Source organism: Acomys russatus, chromosome 1, assembly GCF_903995435.1.
Source record: "Acomys russatus chromosome 1, mAcoRus1.1, whole genome shotgun sequence".
Taxonomy (NCBI): Eukaryota; Metazoa; Chordata; class Mammalia; order Rodentia; family Muridae; genus Acomys; species Acomys russatus.
In genome coordinates, this window is record NC_067137.1 from 59,203,931 (window position 1) to 59,227,904 (window position 23,974).

Below are 23,974 nucleotides of genomic sequence, written 5' to 3' on the forward strand. Positions count from 1 at the left end.
GTGTGTGTGTGTGAGTGTTTGTGTGTATGCTGGATTAGACCACATGAGAATACTGAATTCCACAGATGGTTGTGAACCACCATGTTTGTGATGGAACTGATTGCTGTTCTTTGGAAGAGCAGTCAGTACGTTTATAAGTGTTGCTCCACCTCTTTACCCACTCCCATTTTATTTAAAAATTTCTTTAGTTTATTTTTCTTTTTTTGCATTTTATTATAAACCATGAAAAGAAGGCTTCCTATGCCCTGAGCATTCAATTCCATCTTCCTTAGAGAACTATTCATCAAGTTCTTTGACATATCAGCATCATTTTTAATGTTCTACTCATAACTATGAAAGCTTTCTTCAGAATTAATTTCTAAATACTTCCATCTGTTAACTATTACTCTTGAAATTGCTTCTACATTTTTAGGTATTTGTTATATCAATCCACATTCCTAAGTACACCAGATTTTTCTTAGTACATTTGGGCTACTGGAACGTATTACTCAACCTGGCCAATTTATATATCACAGAAATGTATTGCTCAAACCCTGAGTCCTCAAGTTAATATCAGGGTCCTGAATGATTGATAAAGCACTGCTCCTTATAGGTTCTGACTTCAGGAGGATAAGGCAGAAGGGCTAATGGGGAAAAAAAGAAGACTTGTTCTTCTTTTATTAGGATTCTAATTCTGCCAATGATGTTTTGGGCCTTGTGCCCTTGTTACCTTCTGATAGTATAACATCTGGTTAAGGTATCTATTCAGAGTCCTTTTTGGCACTTTAGTCTTACACAATACATACTTAGTATTCATACAACTTAATACTTAGTTGGTGAGAGAGTCATAATCAGTGTTGAAGATTTACGCCCATTCTCTATGTTCACATCTGGGGGTTTGCACTACTACTTCTCTTGGTAGTTGAAAGGAAAATTGTTGAAGGATTTCCAGAAACACTGAGTTTTTTCTCTTTAAAGATTCAGGATACTTTTTTTTTCCTACCACTATTCTGGAACTATGTTCTGGACCACAGCTATTTCTAGGCACTTGGATTCTGTGAGTCTTTAAAATTAGTCAGAGATTTTATAAATCAATGCTCAGTTGGGCATATTTATTCCTCATTTCAGGAGCCAGATATGCTGAATAATCTAATGGACTTTGACATGTTTTTTCCAGCCCAATCAGTGAAATAAGGTACTAATACTTATATTTCATTAGTGTTGTGAAATGATACTTATAATTCTTTTGAGCATGTTTGTTTCTAGTCTCACCTATTTTCCATCAAGGCATCCACTGATTGATCAGTGCCCTGCTGAATGCTAGAAGTTATCTCATCCAGTGTTCATCATTGTCTGTATAATCTCCCAGGTCTCGGTCCCTCTGTGTCTGTGCCTGTGTCTGTCTGTCTGTCTTCCCTTGGCCCCCTCTCTGTCTACCACCAATCACCTGGTGTCTCCTTAACTAAGGTAGTTTGCTATACTAAACTGACTTCTGCCTGAGTCATATACAGAAGCTCTTTCTTGATGATTGGCTTGGTCAATTAAAAACACATCACTTTGTGTTCTGTGCAGAGGATTTATGTATCCTGTTATCTGATATATGGTGAGATTATCATTTCAAGTATGTCTTAGTATTTACATCATTGTTAAAGTAAAGGAGATCAATACTGCCTCTTTTACTTCATTTAACACTAAAGGGAACTTTTGTTAGTGCTTTGCAATTATTTTATAGTTGGATGGCACCAATGATTTGGATTTTGCTAGGAAGAGGTCCATAACTTATTTTATGAGTTTTTGCCTTCAAGAGTAAGTCTCAAAAAGCTTCCTTGACTCATTAAAAGAGAATTACTAGATGGAACATAAAATCCTTGGATCACATCCTTTTCCACTAAACATTTGAGCATTATTCTATAGTCTTTGGTTATGCAACATTTCAAAGAAAATACCAAGTGAGAATCTTCATTTAAAGACATATTTAAATTTTTATTATGCCATAGCACTTCTACTGTCAAGGCTGTCAAATACAAATAGCTGAAACACTAAGAATGTAACATTTATATAATTCCTGATTGTTTCATGGTTCTACTTGCCATAGGTAGTTTATTGTATATGCATGTAATTATATAAATGTATATGTTAAAATAGAAAAATTAAAACAAGGAGAACAAAATGCAAGTGATTATGGTATCAGGCTCCTTAACTCTCTCTTTCATACAAAATATCTACATGTCCAAGTAACATGCAGCTCACTTATTTGGACATCATCTGTCATTCATGGATCCATGTGTTGGAAACTTAGTCTTTGGTGCAAGGCATCAGGAAAAGAGAATGTTAAGAATGTAATGAAAAATTGTGAGACAACAAACCTAGAATAAATGGCCAAATTCCTACACACACACACACACACACACACACACACACACACACACACACACTGTGAAAACTGAACTATGAAGAAATAGAAACCCTAGACAAGTCACAAGCATTATGACTGAACCAATAATAAAAATACACTAAGATAAAAAGGAGTACAGTACAATATATTTCTACTGCTTAATATTGCCAAAAGGTAATTAAGAGAGAATGATACCACTTATTAGATTGTTCCAAGAAATAGAAGCTGAAGGGATTCTTCAGAACATGTTTGTGAATCCAATATTACCCTGGTACCAACGCTAAATAAGGACATGACGGGGGTGGTTGGGGGGAGCCCTGAAGACCTGTATTTTTGTAAACACATTTGCAAAAACTGGGGGAAAGAAAAGAAAAACCTTCAATCAAACATTAGCAAACTGATTTCTACAGCACATTAAAGATTATTCTCTGTCCTAAGGTGAGATTTGTTACAGATTTGCTAGGATGAGTCAATCTACATAAACCAAATCTATAATATATCACATCACCAGAGTGATATACAGGACCAGATACAGAAAAGGTACTTGATAATATACAAAAAGAAATCACATGCATGTGTGCAAGTACATGTATGTATGTATGTATGTATGTATGTAGGTATGTTTACACAGACACACACATATATATGTTTATGGAATAGATATTGAATATAAATCATCCAGAATCTAACATTATACCTAATTTGGAAAAGCTGAAAGCTTTTAAGAATCAGGTACATATAAAGATGTTTATTCAACAGAGTGCTGTGATTGCTAGCTAAAGAATTGAGATAAGGGACAGAGATAAACTGTGTCTGACCTGGAAAAACAGTCAAATAGTCAATTTTCACATATATGATAATCATTTAGGTGTTTGTGTACTTTTATACATACACATTTTAAACATCAAAACCCAGTGGAACTAATCAATTCAGAGAAGTTGGCATTGCTTGTTTTAGAGAGTTCTTCACGTAACCTGAATTTGACCCAACTTATTATGTAGTGAAGACTAACTGTGTTACTGGTGTGCACCACTGCACCTGGATTAAATTTTTTCTTTTTAAAAATTTGCAAGTATATTTTGGTATATGTATAAAAATACGGAAACAGAGACCAAAAGACATCACAGTCACTGAAAGTGGACTTTCTAGAATTTGTGAGCCAGCACAAATGAGTGATATGAACTGAATTGGAGTCATCTGGGAGAATCATAAGTGCTATTCACTGCTGGACCATATTCCCAGTCTCCTGAAATTTTTCTTAACTTAATGTTTGAGTTCCCCATTAAAAAGAGGGTTATTTGAGTTTTTTTGTTTGAGCCTCCTATTGCTGTTTATACCACAGGCAAGAAAGGGTTTTAGATTAATGAAGTTTGAAAGCTCACAGTTATTTGGGATGAAATGATTTGCTTATTTAACTTCAACAAAACCATGTCAATTATCAAAATAAAGTAAGGACTCAGCCTTTCCTTAAAGTTAAATGTCTGAATTCCAGTATTATTTGATGGAACAGCCATTCAAATGGAACTGAGCAAACCCAACAACAACAATAACAACAACAACAACAACACACACACACACACACACACACTAAACAAAACTGAATGCCATATTCATAATCATAGAGATGATAACTCAATTTTGAAAATTTACTTTTAAAGAAATATCAATATAAGAATACTTGTTTGTCACAGAAAAATTAGTATTATGAACTGCCAGAGACTGAAATTTCCTTTGAAACACCAAATCATATAAGTAGACAATATTTCCAATGTTTGTAAAATGTTTCAATAGTTGAAGATATCTTCAGTTTCTGAGCTCTCTTGTTTTGCTTTCACTGGTAAAATACACACACAATGCAAAGAAAATCTATTATGATGTTATAATTATAGTAGGCAATGAGTTTCTTGAGTGTTGGACCCAGTTAACTGCAACAAGTACATGTTCAATAACTATTCTGTGTTAGGTATCTGCTAGAAATACTGAAATGATGAATCCAAATCCAATTCCTACAAATGTTTTATTTAATTTTTTTTCTTTTATTCAAAATAGATTCTTTTCTCAAACAGTATATCCTGATTATAGTTTCTCCTCTCTCTGCTCCTTTCTAGGTAGGTTCTCGTTACCTCTCCTTTGCTCCATATTCACTCCTCTTCTGTTTCACATTAGGAAAAAAAAGGCTTCTAAAAGATAACAACTAAACATGAAAAAATAAAAATAATGAGATAAAGCAAAAACCATCATATCTAAGTTGAACAACACAAACTAACAAAAGGAAAAGAGTCCAAGAGTCATTATATATTTTGGAGATTCGTCCTCTGCCAGATGTGGAGTTCGTGAAATCTTTTTCCGTTGCTGATGCTTTGTCTAAATGATTGTGTCCTTTGCCTTACAAAAGCTTTTCAGTTTAATAAGGTCCCATTTATTAATTGTTGATCATAGTACCTGTGTTAATGGTGTTCATTTGGAATGTCTCCTTCTGTGTGAATGTGTTTAAGCTATTTATTTGTCACTTTCTTCTCTTTCAGGTTCAATGTATCTCTTTCATGTTGAGGTTTTTGATCCATTTGGACTGAGTTTGTGCAGGGTGATAAATGTGGGTCTACTCATCTATTTGCATTCTTCTACACGGAAACATTCAATTTGACCAGCACCATTTGTTGAAGATACATTTTTTTCTAGTGTTTATTTCTGACTAATACACACTGAAAAAAATCAGGTGTCCATAGTTGTGTGAATTTGTGTTTAGGTCTTTGATAATGTATTGATCCACATGTCTTTTTATGTCAATATCATGTGGATTTTATTAATGTAGCTTGGTAATATGGCTTGAAATCAGGGACTTTGATACCTTAGAAATATCTTTAATTGCTTTAGATATCCTGGATCTTTTGGTTTTGTTTTTATATTAGTGTATTGTCCTTTAAATAGCTGTAAAGAATTGTGTTAAATTTTTGATGGGAATTGCAGTGAATCTGTAGATTGCTTTTGGTAAGATGGCCATTTTTACTATAGAAATCCTACTTTTCCATGAGCATGAGAGATCTTTCCATCTGTATATCTTCTTCAATTTTCTTTCTTCAAAGGCTTAAATATTTTGTTTTTTTATATTTCTATATTTTATCAAATATTTTATTAGATTTTTTATTTTTACATATACATTTATATTATTACATATAGATATTGTATATATTGTGAAAAGTGGTATTTCCCTGATTATTGTTTTCATTCTGTTTGTTTTTTATATAAAGGAGGGCTACTAATTTTTTTGAGTTAATCTTTTATTCTCCACTTTGCCGAAAAAATTTATCAAGGGTAGGAATTCCATAGAAGAATTTTTAGAATGAGTTATGTATGCTATCATATCATCTGCAAATAAGGATGCTTTGACTTCTTCCTTTCCAACTTGTGCCCCCTTGATCTTCTTCAGTTCTCTTATTGCTTTAGCTAAGACTACAAGTACTGAATTGAATAGATATGGGGACAGTAGTCAATTTTGTCTTGTTTATAATGCTAATGGGATGGCTTTCAGTTGCTCTTCCTTTAATTTGATGTTGGGTACAGCCTTGGTGTAAACTGTATTTACTTCTTTTCCTCCTTAAATCGTTGTTTATTAGTAGTGGGCTAGAAGAGATGGCAGAATTAGCATTCACAGACAATACCACATACCAGTCATGAGGGCAGTAAGAATGATGGGCAAGAGCCTGTAGGCCTCTTGTTCAATAGCAAGTGGGTCGGCAGGGGCCTGGAGTGTTGATGGAAAGCAGCATTAGAACTCCTGGCTAGTAGGCATGGTTAGAGAGGAAGAAAGGTTCACTGGCAGAGGCTCCAGACTGACCCCTTGGGGTTTACTTTCCTTGACAAGCGAGGATGCTGGAAAGGGCTCACTTGATGTACTCCCCAAGGGCAGCCTTCAGGTTCTCCTATTCCTGCCCTAGGCCTTTCAAGTAGAGGCCTGCAGGACTCAGCCATAGGAGAAAGCCAAGGTCCACGGCTTCCGCAGGGGGCACTTGTTGATAACACTGAGGCTGATGGATGCCTCTTCCTCACTCTGACCGCCAGTCAGGAAAGTGACCCCAGTAACAGCAGGGGGCATTGTACAAGGAAGTGCTGTGACAGTTGCCATGGCAATCTCCTCATTGGAAAATTTTTTGGTACAAGCATGGCCTGAGGTGACCATGTTGGGCTTTAGCAAAGTTTCTTCCAGGTAGACACGGTGGTCTCTCAGAGCCTTGTAGACAGCTCCAATACCTTCTCAGTTACATACTGACAGCGCTTCAAGTCCTGGTCCCCATCAGGGTGGATTTCAGGTTCCACATTGGGTATAATGCTGTTCTGCTGGCAGATGCTGATGTAATGGATCAGAACATTGGTCTTTTCCATGGTGGCAAGGGCTGAGAGGGTATGCACCCCAATCTTGAGCACACAGCGCCACTTGGCAAAGTCAGCTCCATCCTTTTTATACTGAGCGCAGCATTCAGACAACCCATCCAGCTTTGGGTAGTGGTCTTACTATTGATTCCTGACAGGGGCACGATGTCCTTGTCTACTGTAATGCCCAATACACCACCCTTGGACTCGATAACTTGGGGGACATTTAAATGTTTCTTTTACAAGGGTTAAAACTCTATTTAAATTGCCTGTTCTTGATTCCAAATTTGGTGAAGTATAAGTTTTTTAACTTTGTCCTTGTGATTCGCTAGATTTCCTCAGTGTCTATTATGTCCCCTATTTGTTTCTGACTTTATGAATTTAATATTTTTCTCAGCCTTTTAAGTAGTTGGAAAAAGGTTTATTTATTTTGTTGATTTTTCTCAAAGAACCTACTCTCTGTTTCGTTAATTCTGTGTATCAAATCTTTGTTTCTGTTTTATTCATTTTGTTCCTGTTTGATTATTTCATGTTGTCTGCTCCTTTTCGGTGTGATTGATTCTTTTTGTTCTAGAGTTTTTCAGGCGTGGTGTTAAGTTACTAGTACGAGATCTCTTTAGTTTTTTGTTTGTTTATTTTGGTTTGGTTTATAATGTAGGCACTTGGTGTTATGAACTTGCTTACCAGAACTCCTTTGATCACATCCCATAAGATAGGGTATGCTGAGTACTCATTGTCATTGATGGGTCTAGATTCATTGAATTCTAGAAAATGATATTGATTTGTTTCACTCCATTTTTTATTCACTACAGACTTTTTAGTTTCCAAGACTTTATAAGCATCCTGTTTTATTGATATCTAGATTTAATTCATGAGTTTCTGACAGAGTTATTTCACTTTTTTTTTTTTTTTTGGTCTTTACTTGCTTTGTGTCTCAGTATCTTGTCAATTTCAGACAGGGTTCTATGAGGTGCAGAGAAGTCATATTCCTTTGTGTTTAGGTGAGATGTTCTGTAAACATACTAGGTAAATTTTTGACTGGACGACCAGCCTATTAATGGGAATGGGATATTGAAGTCTCCCACTACTAGTGTGTGTGGATCAACATGTGATTTAAGCCAGTCCTTCGTTTACAAACAAACCTTAGTACCATTGTGGCTGAGGAATAGATGTTAATAATTGAAATGTTGTCTTGGTGGAATTTTCCTTTGATGAGTATGTAGTATCTATACTATCCAATCTCATCTGAATAGTTTTGTTTTAAAGTCTATTTTGTTAGCTATTAAGGTGGCTGATTCATCTTTCTTCTTTGGTCCATTTGCTTGGAATATCTTTTCCAAACCCTTTATCCCAAAGTAATATCTAGCCTGATGTTGCAGTGTGGTTTTTTGGATGTAGAAGAATGATGGATCCTGTTTTCTAACCCATTCTGTTAGTCTGTATATTTTTATTGAGGTAGTGATACCATTGATATTAAGAGGTATCAATTATTGATTCCTCTCATTTGTTATTGTTTTTGTTGTTGACAGTAGTGGTGGTGCTGATGGTGGTGTCTGTAGTGTGTATGTGTATTTGTGTGTTTCCCTTCTTTTTGTATTGCTGTTCTGAGATCATTTATTCACTATATATTCTTTTTTTATATTTATCTAAGTACTTTATTCAGATTAAATCTTATTTGTTATTTCCTCACTTGTATCTTCACATTTGTCCCCCACCCCTCTTTCATCTTATTCTTCTCCCCTAGGTCTGTGAAGAAAGGAGACTGTGTCCCCCACTATAAGATCACAGCCAATCAGGAATCTTCCTGAGAGCCTACTTACTCTTCCTCTGTGTGTCAGCAGCTTTCCCTAACAAGGGGAAGTAGTCTAATAGGGGGCACCAGATTTCATGTCCAAGTCAGTCTCTGCTCTCCACACAACTGTAGAGAACATATTGTCCATTGGCTAGATCTGGATATGGGTTATAGGTTTACTGCATGCATTATCCTTACTTGTTACCATAGTTTGAGCTGACCTTATTTCAAGCTATTCACTTTATTTCCATGGCTGCTGTTAATCTCCTTATGATTGAAGTTTTCTTCTATAAGTAGGGTTAGATCTATAGATAGCTATTTTAAAATTTTGCCTTTACTATGGAAAATCCTATTTTCTTTATCTGTTGTTTGAAAGTTTTGTTGATTGAAAGTTTTATTAGTTGAATGTTTTACTGGGTATAGTAGTATTGTTGGCATCCGTGGCATCTTAGGGTTTGTAGCACATCTTTCCAGACCCTTCTGCTTTTAGAGTCGCCATTAAGAATTCAGGTATAATTCTAATAGGTCTGCCTTTATATGCTACTTAGTCTTTTTGTTGTTCTTGTTATATGTTTTAGTATTCTTCTGTAAATTTAGCATTGTTACCATGATGTGGAGAGGGGACTTTCTCTTCTGGTCCAATCTTTTTGGTGTTTTGTACGCTTCTTGTACCTTTATAAACATCTCCTTTAGATTAGGAAATTTTTCTTCTATTGTTTTGTTAAAAATATTTTCTGGGATTTAGGCCTATGATTCTTCTCCTTCCTCTATGTCTCTTATTCTTGGGTTTTCGGATTTTCGTAGTGTCCCAAATTTCCTGGATGTTTTATGTCAGTAGTTTATTAGATTTAACATTTTCTTTAATAGACATATACATTTCTTCTACTACATCTTCTGTGTCTGAGATTCTTTCTTCTATCCCTCACACTCTGTTGGTTAAACTTGCCTCTGCGGTTCCTAGTAGAAATTCTAAAACTTTTGTTTTCAGAATTCCTTCAGTTTGTGTTTTCTTTATTGATTCTATTTCCATATTTAGGTCTTGAACAGTTTTATTCATTTTCTTCTGCTACCCTTTTATGTTTTCTTGGATTTTTAAAGGGATTTAAAAATTTTCTCCTCTAATATTTTGTTTGTGTTTTCCTGCGTTTCTTTAAATGCGTATATTCTTTTTATCCAATTTAAGGGAATATATCTTCTTTATATAGTTGGTATTAAGGTTTTTGTCTTCTGCTTCTGCTGTCTTTGAGTGTCCAGAGCCCAGAGTAGATGGGCTCTCGTGAAGACATAATGCTGTGGCTATATTGGTTTGTTTTTACACTGACATCTAGGCATCTGCAGTTGAGATGATTATAGGTTTGGGTGCTGATTTGTGTTTATTGCGTGTGTGTTTTGTTCCTTGGTTTCTGTTTCCTCTCGGTGTGCTTGGAGAGTTTAATGGCTGTGTGTTGCTTGTTTTTTCTGGTCTACTCAGATGGTGTGTTCAAAGAGAGTGCCTGCTGGTGTTGGAGGCTGGAATATTGGGATGAGATGAGCAAAGGAAGTTTGGAGGAAATCTATGTAATCTGTATGGAATGGGCCCAACAAGGCATGTAGACTGCAGTGGGTTTTCTGCTACTGAACTGAGAATAAGACTGCAGTGATTGGGTTGAGATAAGTAAAAGGAAAATTGGGGCTCTGTATTCAGCCTACTTGTTGCCCTGGGAGAAGTGTCCATAGATCTGCCAAAGCTGCCACAGATATTCTTCTAGAAAGCTAGAGATGAGACTAGGGAATCAAATCTTGGGGAACAGAAGAAGAAAAGAAAATCTGCCAGAAAGCTACCTGGTTTTTTTTTTTCTTTCTTTTTTTTGGCAGACATGGCATGGCATGTTGATCAGCAGCATGTTCGATTTGGAGGCTAGGATAAAGCGATTGGAAAAAGGAGGTTAGAAGGGAAAGTTCTGTGAGATCCAAAGGAGATGGCAGCATGGGGACAGTAAAAACTGCCACTAGTATTCTGCTGCAGAAAATGGCATGAGCCTGAGGGACTGGATCTGGGGAAAGAGTGGCAGAAGAGAAGATCTGCAGATATGTGATCTAATTTTCTGGTAGGCATGGCCTGTAGTTTAGCAGCTGGTACCTGCTGGAGATGAGGGCTGGGATAATGGCACAAGCAGGAGGAGGGAACTTAGGAGATGGTAGTTTGTGGGGTACAGAGATGTGGGCAGCAGACATGGAAGGCTCCAGCTGGTGTTCTGCTGTAGTACAAGGGATGAGTCTGGGGGATTAAATTTGGAGGGGAATAATTGGTGAGGGTCTTCACTTGGGTTACTGTTTTCCTGTCCTTCTCAGCTGGTGTGTCCCAGTGAATGCCTGATGGTGTACAAGGAAGGATTGTTGGGATGAGTTGGAGTAAGAAAGGGTAGAAGAGAAAATCTTTGTAATCCATTGAGGATGGTGTCAGAGAGAAAGGGAGACTGGAGTAGGTTTTCTACTATAAATCTTGGGATGAAACTGGGAGTAGTGGAACTGGAAGAACAAAAGGAAAGCTGTGGATCTGCTTTCAGGACAAGTATTGTCCTGGCAGGCCCGGCCTATGTGTTAGTAGGGGTTGCCTGCTGAAGTTGGAGGCTGGGATGAAGTGATGATGCAGGGATTAAAGGAGGAGATCTGTGGGATTCACAGGATTGGGGGCTATAAAAAGGGATACCACAAGTATTCTGCTGCAAATGTGTTAATGAGACAGAATGATGACATTATTTAATGAAGGAAAGGCATGAAAACATGTAACAATAATAAGTGAGCACAATATAGTGGAGTATTTGGATATAGTAGATACTTTGGAATATTAGAGATGAAGAAGTGATTCAACCCCTGAAAATGGGATAAGAAACAAGCTCTGTATTATGTTCTCAAAGGAAAAAAATTTATGTTAACTTCAAAAAAATTTCCTTGATAAAGGAGGCAGTGTGCTGGGAAATTTATAGAAATCTCTAAATATGCAGTTACTTCATCTTTTGACTTTGTAATTATTTTTTAATTTAATTCAATTTATTTATTCAAATTATAGCTCAATTGTTATCCCATCTCTTGTATCTTCCCATTCCTCCATCCCTCCCACTTTCACCCTATTCTCCTCCTCTAGGTCTATGACCGAGGGGGACCTCCTCCCCCACTATATGGTCATAGGCTATCAAGTCTCATCTTGGTAGCCTGTTTATTCTTTCTTTGAGTGCCACCAGGCCTCCCCAACAAAGGGAAGTTGTCAAATAAGGGGCACCAGAGTTTATGTCAGAGTGAGTCCCCACTCTCCACATAATTGTGGAGAATGTCCTGTCCATTGAGTAGATCAGAGTAGGGGTTTGATGTTTACTACTTGTCCTTGGTTAGTGTGATAGTTTGAACAGACCCCTCCTGGGCCCCAATCTACCCATCACGATGTTCTTCTTGTAGGTTTCTAGGACCCTCTGGGTCCTTCTCTTTCACCATTTCCTATATTTTTCTTACCTAGAGTCTCAGTAGGATGTTCCCACATCTATCCCAATCTCCTGGTAAGTGACGACTTTCATGAGACATGCCTTTTAGGCTAGTGCCCAATTATAAGTGAGTATATAACATTTGAGTCTTTCTGCTTCTAGATTAACTCAATCAGGATGATCATTCATACTTCCATCCATTTGTTCTCCAATTTCGGGATTTCCTTTTTTTTTTTTTTTTTTTTTTTTTTTTTTTCTTATATATATAGCTGATTAGTATTCTTTATCCATTCCTCAACTGAGGGACATTTAGGCTGTTTCCAGGTTCTGGCTATTATGAATAAGGCTGCTATGAACATGTTTGAGCATATGTTCTTGTTTGTGGTGGAGAATTTTCTGGATATATTCCAAGGAGTGGAATTGCTGGGTCTTGAGGAAGCTGTATTCCCAGTTTTCTGAGACAGCGCCAGATAGATTTCCAAAGTGGTTGTACAAGTTTGCATTCCCACGAGCAACGAAGTAGTGTTCCTCTTTCTCTACATCCTCGCCAGCATGTAGTATCACTTGAATTTTTGATTATAGACATTTTCATGGGTTTAAGATGGAGTCTCAGAGTCATTTTGATTTGCATTTCTCCTATGACTAAAGACATTGAGCATTTCTTTAAATGTTTCTCAGCCATTTGATATTCCTCTGTTGAGAATTCTCTGTTTAGTTGTGAGCCCCATTTCTTAATTGGATTATTTGGTTTGGTGGTGTTTAATGTCTTGAGTTCTTTATATATTTTGGATATTAGACCTTTTCAGATGTAGGGTTGGTGAAGATCTTTTCCCAGTCTGTAGGCTATTGCTTTATTCTCTTGACAGTGTCTCCTGCCTTACAGAAGCTTCTCAGCCTAATTAAATCCCATTTATAAATTGTTGACCTTAAGGCCTGGGTGGTTGGTGTTCTGTTTAGGAAGTTGTTTCCTGTGCCAATGTGTTCTAGGCTCTTCACCACTTTTTTTTCTAACCAATTTAGTGTAGACATCCAATTAGACCAGCACCATTTTTTGAAAATGCTATTCTTTTTCCATTGAATAGATTTGGCTTCTTTGTCAAAAATCAGTGACCATATGTGTGTGAATTCATTTCTGGGTCTTCAATTAGATTCCATTGATCCACCAGCCTATTGCTGTGCCAGTACCATGCCGTTTTGATTACTGTTACTCTATAGTACAGCTTGAGATCAGGAATAGAGATTCCTCCAGAGGATCTTTTATTGTATAGGATTGTTTTATCTATTCTGGTTTTTTTGTTTTTCCATATGAATTTGAAATTTGACCTTTCAATGTTGTTAAAACTTATGTAGGTATCTGGATAGGGATTGCATTGTATCTGTAGATTGCTTTTGGTAACATGGCCATTTTTACTATGTTAATTCACCTGATCCATGAACAAGAGAGGTCCTTCCATCTTTTGATATCCTCTTCAATCTCTTATTTCAGAGATTTAAAGTTTTTTCAAACAAGTCCTTCATTTGCTTGGTTAGAGTTACTCCTAGATATTTTATAACACTTGGGGTTAATGTGACTGGCATAGTTTTTTTAATTTCTTCCTCTGCATGTTTGTCATTTGTATGTAGGAAGGCTACTGACTTTTTTTGAGTTAATTTTGTGTACAGCCAATGTGCTGAAGGTGTTTATCAGCTGTTGTAGTTCTCTGGTGGAATTTTGGGGGTCACTTATGTACACTATCATGTCATCTGTAAATAGGGATAATTTGATCCTCCTTTTCCATATAGATCCCCCTGATCTCCTTTTGTTGTCTTATTGCTCTGGCTAGAACTTTAAGAACTATATTGAAGAGATATGGAGAAAGTAGGCAGCCTTGTCTGGGTCCAATTTTAGAGGAATTTTGTTGAAGTTCTCTCCATTTAATATTGGCTATGGGCTTGCTGTATATAGCCTTTGTTATGTTTTGGTGTGTGCCTTGTATCTCTGATCTCTCCAAAACTTTAAACATGAATAGGTGTTGGATTTTGTCAAATGCCTTTTCTGGATCTAAGGAGGTGATCATGTGGTTCTTTTCTTTCAGTTCTTTGATATAGTGGATTACATTGATGGATTTCCATATATTAAAACATCCCTGCATGCTTGGAATGAAGCCTATCTTTGATTTGTTCTTGTATTTGTTTTGTGAGTATTTTATTGAGTATTTTTGCAGGTATGTTCCTAAGATAAATTGGTCTGAAATTCTCTTTTTTTTCTTGGGTATTTGTGAGGTTTAGGCATCAATGTGACTGTGGCCTCACAGAATGAATTTGGTAATGTTCCATCTATTTCTATCTTTTGGAGTAGCTTAAAGAATATCAATATGACTTCTTCTTTGAAGGTCTCATTGAATTCTGCGCTGAAGCCATCTGGCCGTGGGCTTTTTTGGTTGGAAGACTATCAATTATTGCTTCTATTTCTATAGGAGAAATAAGACTATTTAATTTGTTTATATGCTCTTGATCCAATTTTGGCAAGTGGAATCGATCAAGAAAATCATCTATTTTCTTTAGATTTTTCAAATTTTGTGGCATATATGCCTTTAAAGTGAGATCTTATGATTCTTTGTATTTCTTCTGTGTCTGTTGTTATGTCTCCCTTTTCATTTCCTATTTTTTTTATTTGGATAGTGTCTCTCTGCCTTTTAGTTAGTTTGGCTAATGGTTTGTCTACCTTACTGATTTTCTCAAAGAAGCAGCTTCTGGTTTTGTTGATTCTTTGAATTATTCTCCTTGTTTTTAATTTATTGATTTCAGCCCTGAGTTTGATCATTTCCAATGTCTTGGGTGTTTTTGCTTTTTTTTTTTTTTTTTTTTTTTTTTTTTTGGCTAGGGCTTCCAGATGTGTCATTAAGTTGCTTATGTGGGATGTTTTTAATTTCTTTATAAAGTCACCTAATGCTATAAATTTTACTCTTAGCACACCTTTCAATGTGTCCACAAATTTGGGTATGTTATTCCTTCATTTTCATTGAATTTCAGGAAGTCCTTAATTTCTTTCTTCATTTCTTCCCTGATCCAGGTGTCATTAAGTAGAGAGTTGTTTAGTTTCCGTGTTTGTAGGCTTTTTGTTATTTCTGATGTTGTTGAAGTCCAGCCTCAAACCATGGTGATCTGATAGGATGTAAGGTATTATTTCAATCTTCTTGTATCTGTTGAGGCTTGCTTTGTGGCCTACTCTGGGATCAATTTTGGAGAATGCACTGTGAGGTGCTGTGAATAAGGTGTAATCCTTTGTGTTTGGGTGAAAAGTTCTCTAAATATCTGTGAAATATATTTGATTCATGATGTTGGCTAATGATTTATTACTCTGCTTAGTTTCTGTTTCAATGACCTATCCTTCAGTGAAAGTGGGGTATTGATATAGCCCACCAATAATGTGTGGGGATCAATGTGTGGTTTAAGCTTTGTTAATAGTTCTTTTACAAATGTGAGTGCCCTTGATTTGGGAGCATAGATGTTCAGAATTGTGATGTCATCTTCATTGATTTTACCTGTGATGAGTATAAAGTGTCCTTCCACATTCCTTTTGATTAATTTAGGTTGAATAGATATTTAAGTGGATACACCAGCTTGCTTCTTGTGACTGTTTGCTGTGAATGTTTTTTCTAGCCTTTTACCTTAAGGTAATGTCTGTCCTTGTCTATGAGATGTGTTTCTTGAATGCAGAAGAATATTGGATCTTGTTTATATATCTACTCAGTTAGTCTGTGCCTTTTTATTAGAGAATTGAGCCCATTGATGTTAAGAGATATTAATGACCAGTGACTGTTAAGTCCCTTAATTTTTGATGTTGGGTACAGTAAAGAGTTTGTGTTGTTGTCTTTTGTTGTGGTATAGTTATCTATTTCCTGTGTAGTTTTGGTTGTAACCTGTTCCTTTGGGCTGGAGTTTTCCTTCTGGTAACTTCTGTAAATCTGGATTTGTGGATAGGTACTGTTTGAATTTTTTTGTCATGGAATATTTTGTTTTCTCCATCAATGGTTATTGATAGTTTCACTGGGCATAGAAGCCTGGCCTGGAATCTGTGGTCTCTTAGGGCTTGCAGGATCTCTGTCCAGGCCCTTCTTGTGTTTATGGTCTCTACTGAGAAGTCGGATGTAATTCTGATAGGTTTGCCATTGTATGTGACTCTACCTTTATCTCTTGCTGTTTTTAATATTTCTTCTTTCTTTTGTATATTTTGTGTTTTTATTATCATGTGGCAGAAAGATTTTCTTTTTTGGTCTATTCTATTTAGTATTCTGTAGGCCTCTTTTATGGTTATATGCATCTTCTTCTTCAAATTGGGGAAATATTCTTCTATTATTTTGTGAAAGATATTTTCTGGGACTGGGAGTTGGACATTTTCTCTTTCTTTAATGCCTATTATTCTCAGGTTTCTTCTTTTCATGGTGTCCTTGATTTCTTGGATGTTTTGTGTCAAGAATTTTTCAGATTTAGCATTTTTTAAATGGCAGTTTCAAGTTCTACAATTGTATCTTCAAGTCCCAAGATTCATTCCTCCATTTCTTGGATTCTGTTAGAGATGATCACCTCAGTGTTGCTTGCTTTCTTCTCTAAGACTTTTGGATCCCATTTTTTTTTTCTGCCTGTGCCTTTATCATAGTTTTCAGTTTCATCTTCAGATCTTGAACTATGTTATTGATTTACTTCATCTGTTTGTTTGTATTTTCCTGAATAATTTCCAGTGCCTCTCTATAGGTCTCTTTTATGTCTTCAACCCGTTTGGGTGCATCTAACTGCATTTGTTTACAGATTTTTTTTTTCATTTATTATCAGCTTCATTACTAGGGATTTAAAGTCATTTTCTTGTATTTCGATTGTGTTTGGGTTCTCACGGTTGCTTTCTTTGGGATAGCTGGCATCTAAAGATACCAAATAGTTTTGGTTTTTATTGTTTACGTTCTTACGCTGGCCTTTAGTCTTTTTGCTGTCTCTGATGTTGGGAGGTATCTTCTGGTGTCTTTTACTGGTTTTTGAGAGTAGATAGTTGGTGAGTAATTATAGGTTACGTGCCCTTGCCTGTGAGGATCAGGGAGTTATTCCCTGGAAAAGCCAGGTGACCTGGTTTTTGCTCCAGGAGACTTTATTCTACACCTTAGGCTCCAGACTGGGTCAGCAGAGGTGGGCTTCTGCCTGGTCCCTTACATGCTACTGCTGTGATTCAAACCAGCACCTGTGATACCCTCCAGCTGGGCAAGTTGCTTCCAGCTGCTCAAGCTTCCCTGTGGTCCTGCCACCCAGATCTGAGCCACTGAGTTGTGGCTTCTTTTCAGACTGGAGTATAGACACCTCCGGGCTGTCCAGCCTCTCCTGAGAGTATGGGAGCTCGTGCCAGGCCATGGGAACTGTCCATGCCGAGTTCTATCTACCCAAATCTGCAGGCTCGGCCTGCTCCATCCGGCTCCAATTTGGACATCTTCCGACCATGGGCTTGTGCGCTCTAGCTGGCCTAGGTGGTCCCCACTGCCGGGGCTTCCACACAGCCCTGGGGACTCTCCTCACACTGGCATGAAGCAGGTGAGAGTGTTCTAGGTCAGATTCACCTGTTTCCCCGAGACTTCTCCAGACCAGGAGCTCCAGTGTTACCCCATCCCACACTGAGTTTGGGCTTTAAAGGCAGGCTGCAGTCTGAGGGTGGGTTCTGTTTCAGCATCTGGGAAGTGGATTCAGGACCTCCATGGGCTGTTGCTTGACCCGGGGTAAGGCCCACTTGTAGTCTGCACTGTGAGGGACTCCACTTACCTAGTGTCCTCTAGTTCTAGCAGTCTGTGGCTCCAGTCAGGTCCCAGGTCTCTGTGCAGTAGATCAGATACAGTGTGTGCTAGACTCCACGATCTTGGAATTCCTAGACTTTGTAATTATTATAGTTTAATAATGCTAATCTCCAATAAAAAGAGAGTCAATATGAATGAATAAAAGCATGGGACAAAAGGACAAGTATTTATCTAAGTTATATTAATAGTATTCTAAATTTCAATGAAGAGAGATTTACTGAAGTAATGAAGGATGGAGCGAATGGAAGAGGTTATTGATATAATTTGACTGAAGACAATAGATCTATCCCACCCTATTTGCACCATCAGTTGGTCCAGATGCTGAGAAAATCGATCACTTAAAAAGAGACAGAAGAGAGGGAAAAATTCCTTGTAACAACATTCATATTCCTGCTAAAAAATCTAAATATGCTGCTTCCAAGTTAAAGTCAGTGAGTCACTGTGGACTTGAAAATTAAGATAAAGATTTAGATCAGGCATTATGAAGCTTTGGAAAGCAAAGAGGAGGAACAGAATGAATGGAAAGAGAATAAAAGGAAACGGAAAGAACTTACATCAGTGTGAAATTAGAGAGACTGGACAGAACATTAATGCGACATTAAGAAGACAGAGAACAATACTGGATGAGAGATATATAAAGATTAGGAAAGTGCAAATTTTCTGAAGTGAGTATTGTTGGGGCAGATAGCGCCTTGAGGTCCTTCACACTTCATTGCTAATATTGTTCTTTGATTACACTTGTTGCAGTAATGCATCATACTCCAATGTAAATTACTTTTCTGTGCTTTCATCTAAAGTTATTCTTTGAGAAGAAAATACAAAATAATTTACTCTGGAGATATCATCAAAGTTTAGTCTTTATTTGTGGCACATGGATGTGCTGAATTTGCTGAATTTAACCTCTGTGTAGTGTTGAATACATCTCTCCTTTATTTACTTTACCATTGAACATGCACAATACATGTTCTTTATATATTTTATAACAAAGATGTGATACTCAGAGGGAAGAACCAACATGGAAAAGGATACCTTCTAAATTCAAATTTAGATAAACAGCCCAGAGGCTCAAAGATTTCTCACAATATATGAAGCTTCCCAGAGATCACAGCTTTGATTCTTATTAGGAAAGATACACTTATAGAAAGTGCCATTTAAAAGTTTGTAGCTCAAAGGGGGAAAAGTAATATTCTGGTAGGCTGCCTTTTGAAGCAGTAAACACCTTTCATGTCATTTAATAATGGCTTGGATGATTTTGAGAAGCTATGTGTCAAGCTTTCTGAAAACAAGAAATATGCTTTTGGTGAACTCTTTCAGTCATTCAAATATTAAATCAACCAGTCATGCTATCTTAAAACAGAATGTTTTATTTACTTAAGCTTATGGATATAGTAAGGATAAAATTCTCCAGGCCTAGAACATTTTCACAATATGAAAAGTTCATGTGGAAGATTAACTTACATTACAGTTTTCTTCTTTGGAGGTCACATAAAACGATATGCAGTTTTATACAAAAATGAAACCAAAGCCCGTTTCTTCCCTTTACAACAGGAAGGAGAAGTCATTTCACTTAAAGCATGCAACAGGACTCTACATAGGCTTCGCCACAGAGGCTGGAAGAGTTTTGAGGAACAAATGTTTTAAAAGTTCTGAATTGTTAAGTAACAACGTGTTACTTAACTTTTGGTCTATAACAACTTTTAAATTAAAAAATCATTTATCTCCAACTTTTTACATCTGAGTTTTACTTTGATGACATCAATTTATTTGAGGAATGATGTTGATGAATCATTCCCACATCTTAATGAGATAAGTTATATTTTCCTCTCCTGGAACAGCGGCTTAAGTTTGCTTTGTTGTGTACAACCTGCTTCTTTCCTTTACATCTCAGCCAGACCCATTTTTTTGCTTTACATTACTCTACTGTTTATTTTTTTAAATTATACTTTTGCTATAGATCACCTGTCTTGGAAAATCTTAAGCATATCAGTCAAGCTTCATGTAACAGTAATGCCATACATCAATCATTTCATAGGTGATATTCAGTATTGTTAATATGTTTTGTATTAAAATAGTCTACCTTTGTTTGAAAATCTAGATGGTGGACTTGAAATTCAGCGTGGAGGTGAGAGCATGACTACCAGAGACCTTGACGAGGTGTCTAGGTTAGTTGCTGCCACCAGAAAGACTAAGATAACATTGTTTAATCCACAACATCATTCAATGAAGCTGAGCTCCAAAAGGCAATCTGAAAGTAAAAATAAGTAGTAAGACACGTGTTTTATCTAAGAGGCTTACAGATATATTTAGAATGCCCTTTGAACAAAAGAGTTCAATTAATACCTGAGCTTATTTTACTTCCAGGAGTTTAATCAAAAAGAATTAATTTAGTATTTATGGAACCGAATTAATATACACCATGTGCATTGATCTTAGCTTTTCTCTCATCCTGTTTTTCTTGTTTTAACCAGCAATTAAGAGCTACAAGAATGTGATTCTTGGCCACTTGGTACTGAGTTAAGAATGACTTGGTTATAAAATATTGAAAGCTTAACACAACTATTTTCCTGAAGAAAAGTAAGAATTGTGCATTTAGTGTTTCGCAGACAATGGATGATAGAAACAAGTGGTAATGTGTTTATTTGGTTTTCCAAATGCAAGTTACTAATACAGTTTGACCTTATTTATACCTCTGCTTGTAGTTTTACAATCATTTTACTTACATTGGGGCTATAAGCAACTATTACATCTTACAGAATAGCCTGGTATGTTCTAGGACGTTCCTTAGATATTTACCTCACTTCAGTTGCTCTTGAATTGTGAGTATGGGTAGCATCTAAACCATTGCCAATGAAATGGACATAATTATAGAACAGTTCTGAAAAAAATTGCAAAATAAGCCGTGTCAAAATCTGGTTCTAATAATACATTTTCTCCTGTACTGTAAAGCCTCTCATTACCTAAGTAAGGTAGCTTTTCCTTAACTCTGCTCCTATTTCTTTCATGCATCCTAGCTTGGGTCATTTCAGCATAGTTTACTTTAATACCCCTCAGACACTAAATTTAAAACACAAGAAATATGAGATTTATTTTACAAGAAAGTTATTACTAATATTACATTGTACTTTTTACTAATCTCAAAAACCTAGAATTTTAGTTTGTTGGAAAAGATTCATACTTGATAAGAACTTTTACACTAAAAATATCAGAAGAGAAAGAAATTCAGTGTTCTATCTCTATATTTAAGAGGCCATATGATTTGACCTAAAGGTCTGAACAAACAAGATTTGTTATATAATGTACTTTAATATTTTTTTGATTTTGTTTTTTTCAGGACAGGGTTTCTCTGAGTAGTCTTGGCTGTCCTAGTCTTACTTTGTAACCAGGCTGTCCTCCCTCGAACTCACAGAGATCCGCCTGCCTCTGCTTCCTGAGTGCTGGCATTAACGGAGTGTGCCACCACTTTAAAAAAAAAATTTCCTCTGAGAATTTCATGCATTATATATAATGCATTATGCCTATCGACCCCTGATTTCCTCCATATTTCTTTCCTTCCTTGATGACTTTGTGTTTTGTGCTCCACTGAGTTAACCCATACCTTGTAAGTGACAAACGGGCTTAGATCTATTTACTGGAGCCTAGTGGGCTGAAGTTATGAGCCAGGCAGACAACCAGACACTTCTCTGCTGTGTCTTACAAAATAGAGTTGTCAGTAGTTTGGCTGTAAGATGTAGGGGGTCCCATGAGCCCCTTTTTTGTTGATAGCTAATTGTTGGCCACTCAGTCTTATGTAGACTCAGTGTAAGTTGCCACTGTGCTGTTAGTCCATGATTGTAATGGTTGTGTTGTCCTTGGAAGATGGCAATTTATAGTCATTATTTTTCTCACTAGCAGGAAAAAAATTCCTGTCCTTTTGGCAGAAAACGGTCTCTGTCATTTTTTTTTCACTTTGAAAGCTGTTAATCTGCACTTCCTGTTTAGTCAGGTAGTTAATTTTATTTCTTCTCCAAGGCTGATGAGGTTGAAGACCAGATAGTTTACTTTTACAATTAAGCTTAGTTGTTTAGGGGTTAAGATCTTTTTAGGCCTAGATATTCTTTAAGTTGATAGAGATGAGATATGATAGATATTGGTTTACAATCAGATTTTTAGACACATCAAGATAGGAAAGATGTGTTCTTCAAGGTTGCCAAATAGAAATAGCCAAACATTATGAATTTAACATTCATATAGTTCCTGATTATTTCGTGGTTCTTCTTGTATATACATATGTATAAATACATATGTATATTTGTATGTGTGTAATAAAATAAATGTATATATATATGTGTGATTATGTATATACATATATATATATACATACACATGTCTATATAAATAATTAACTTAAAAAAATTCCTATCCTACTTCTGGATGATCTCTTATTAGGGCTAAGCCATCAGCCACAAGGTAGTTTCCACATTTTGGGCAACATTATCTTTCTATATTCACAGAGAGTGGCTTGATGCTATGTAAATTGAGTTAAACAGTAGCAATAGTATGCTTCTGTTTAGTATGTTAAACACATAATTTGAAATTATAGAATAATTACATTTACAAACATGGAGAAAGACAGACAAAGAGGAGAGAGAGAGAGAGAGAGAGAGAGAGAGAGAGAGAGAGAGAGAGAGAGAGAGAGAGAGAAAGCTTTTCCTCATTATCATTAGCGTATCTATTGGTGTTCTTGTTCAGGAGTATTTAGGCAGCCATGTTGGTGAGACTTCATGAGTGTTGTTTCTGAAACTTTTAGGAGACACAACCCACAGCAAATCTGCTATTATTCTGTTTTTGCAGTATTTCTATCTCTTCTTTCACAGTGGTCTCTGAGCCTTAGGTGCGGAGGTTGGGACGTAGATGTAGCATTTGGGTTTCAGCTCTAGAAGTTGCATTTAGATTATTTGTGGGTTTGTAGTGGTCTCTGTTTGTTGCAAAGAGGAGTTCCTTTGATGAAGGAACTATACTTATTGGCAGCTATAAATACAAATGATAAAACCACAAAGTGAATGTTAAAATTAACAGAATAATCTAAAACCATACATGAAGTAAATGAGATAAATAGGGTCCCGGAGAGCCACAGAGCCTAAGAAGACTACAGTTAGCTTCTGAGTACACTTCAGACTGAAGACTAACAGAATAAACATTAAGCCTATCAAAGTGTTTATCAAGGAAAATATGGTTCTGAATGACTGTTCTCTCAGGGAAAGGGTGAAACAAAATGCTTTCTCCTTCACTTACAACTTGGACAAGGAACATACTTTGTAATTCATACTTTGAGGAATTTATATGAGTAAACTCCCAAGAATAATGACAATATCATAGAAAAAACATAAACAATAAAGCAAAATGACATAACAAATTAGGATTCAGTTATAAAAATTTTCAAAACAAATTTATCATTAAAATTTTAAATAAGCAGCCACATATTTTAAACAACAGACACCATATTTAAAGATGAAAATACTAACATGAAAAATTTTCAAGGAAAATAAACTATAGCAAGTCTAGAAGCTACACTCAAAATCACTCAGAGTTTAAAAAATCAGAGTGTGTGTTCAGTAGCACACTGGACACAAGAAAAAAAAAAGGCAATGAGTTGGTAGTCAAATAGGAAGAAACAATTTCAAAGTATGTACACAAAACATATTTTTTTTTTAAGCTTGAGGAAGTATAAATCTTCTAGACATGACAGAGAAGCTGCACCTTCACAGCTTTAACAATATGGTTGTCTTAGCAAGACTTGAGCAATACTAAATTGACTCAGGAGAGCATGTGTATGCGCGTGCACGCGCGCGCGCGCGTGTGTGTGTGTGTGTGTGTGTGTGTGTGTGTAGGAAATGGGGGCAACATGAGGAGTTGGAGGAATAAGAAGTGTGGGTGAACATAACAGAAATCCTGTACTTGAGCATGACTTTCAACATCATTAAAACACACACACACACACACACACACACACGAAAGAAACATGAAGGTCAGGGGAGGAAAGCTGAGGATACAAACGAAGAAAGAAGGTAGTGAAAATGAAGGAGAAAAATACTGAGGGAAGAAACTCACCCCATCAGTAAGTGACTGCATGTGGCATTTTCTTTTCTACCTGATGTTTATCCACCCTTGTGATAGATGTATATATTTAACCCCAAAC

The 23,974-nt window shown here is 36.4% G+C and overlaps 1 pseudogene; it reads right to left on the reverse strand.

The window, feature by feature from the left end:
* Nucleotides 1–6,153: 6,153 nt before the first annotated feature.
* The window catches only part of LOC127187190 (fructose-bisphosphate aldolase A-like), a 53,321-nt pseudogene continuing 35,500 nt past the window's right edge, over nucleotides 6,154–23,974 (reverse strand).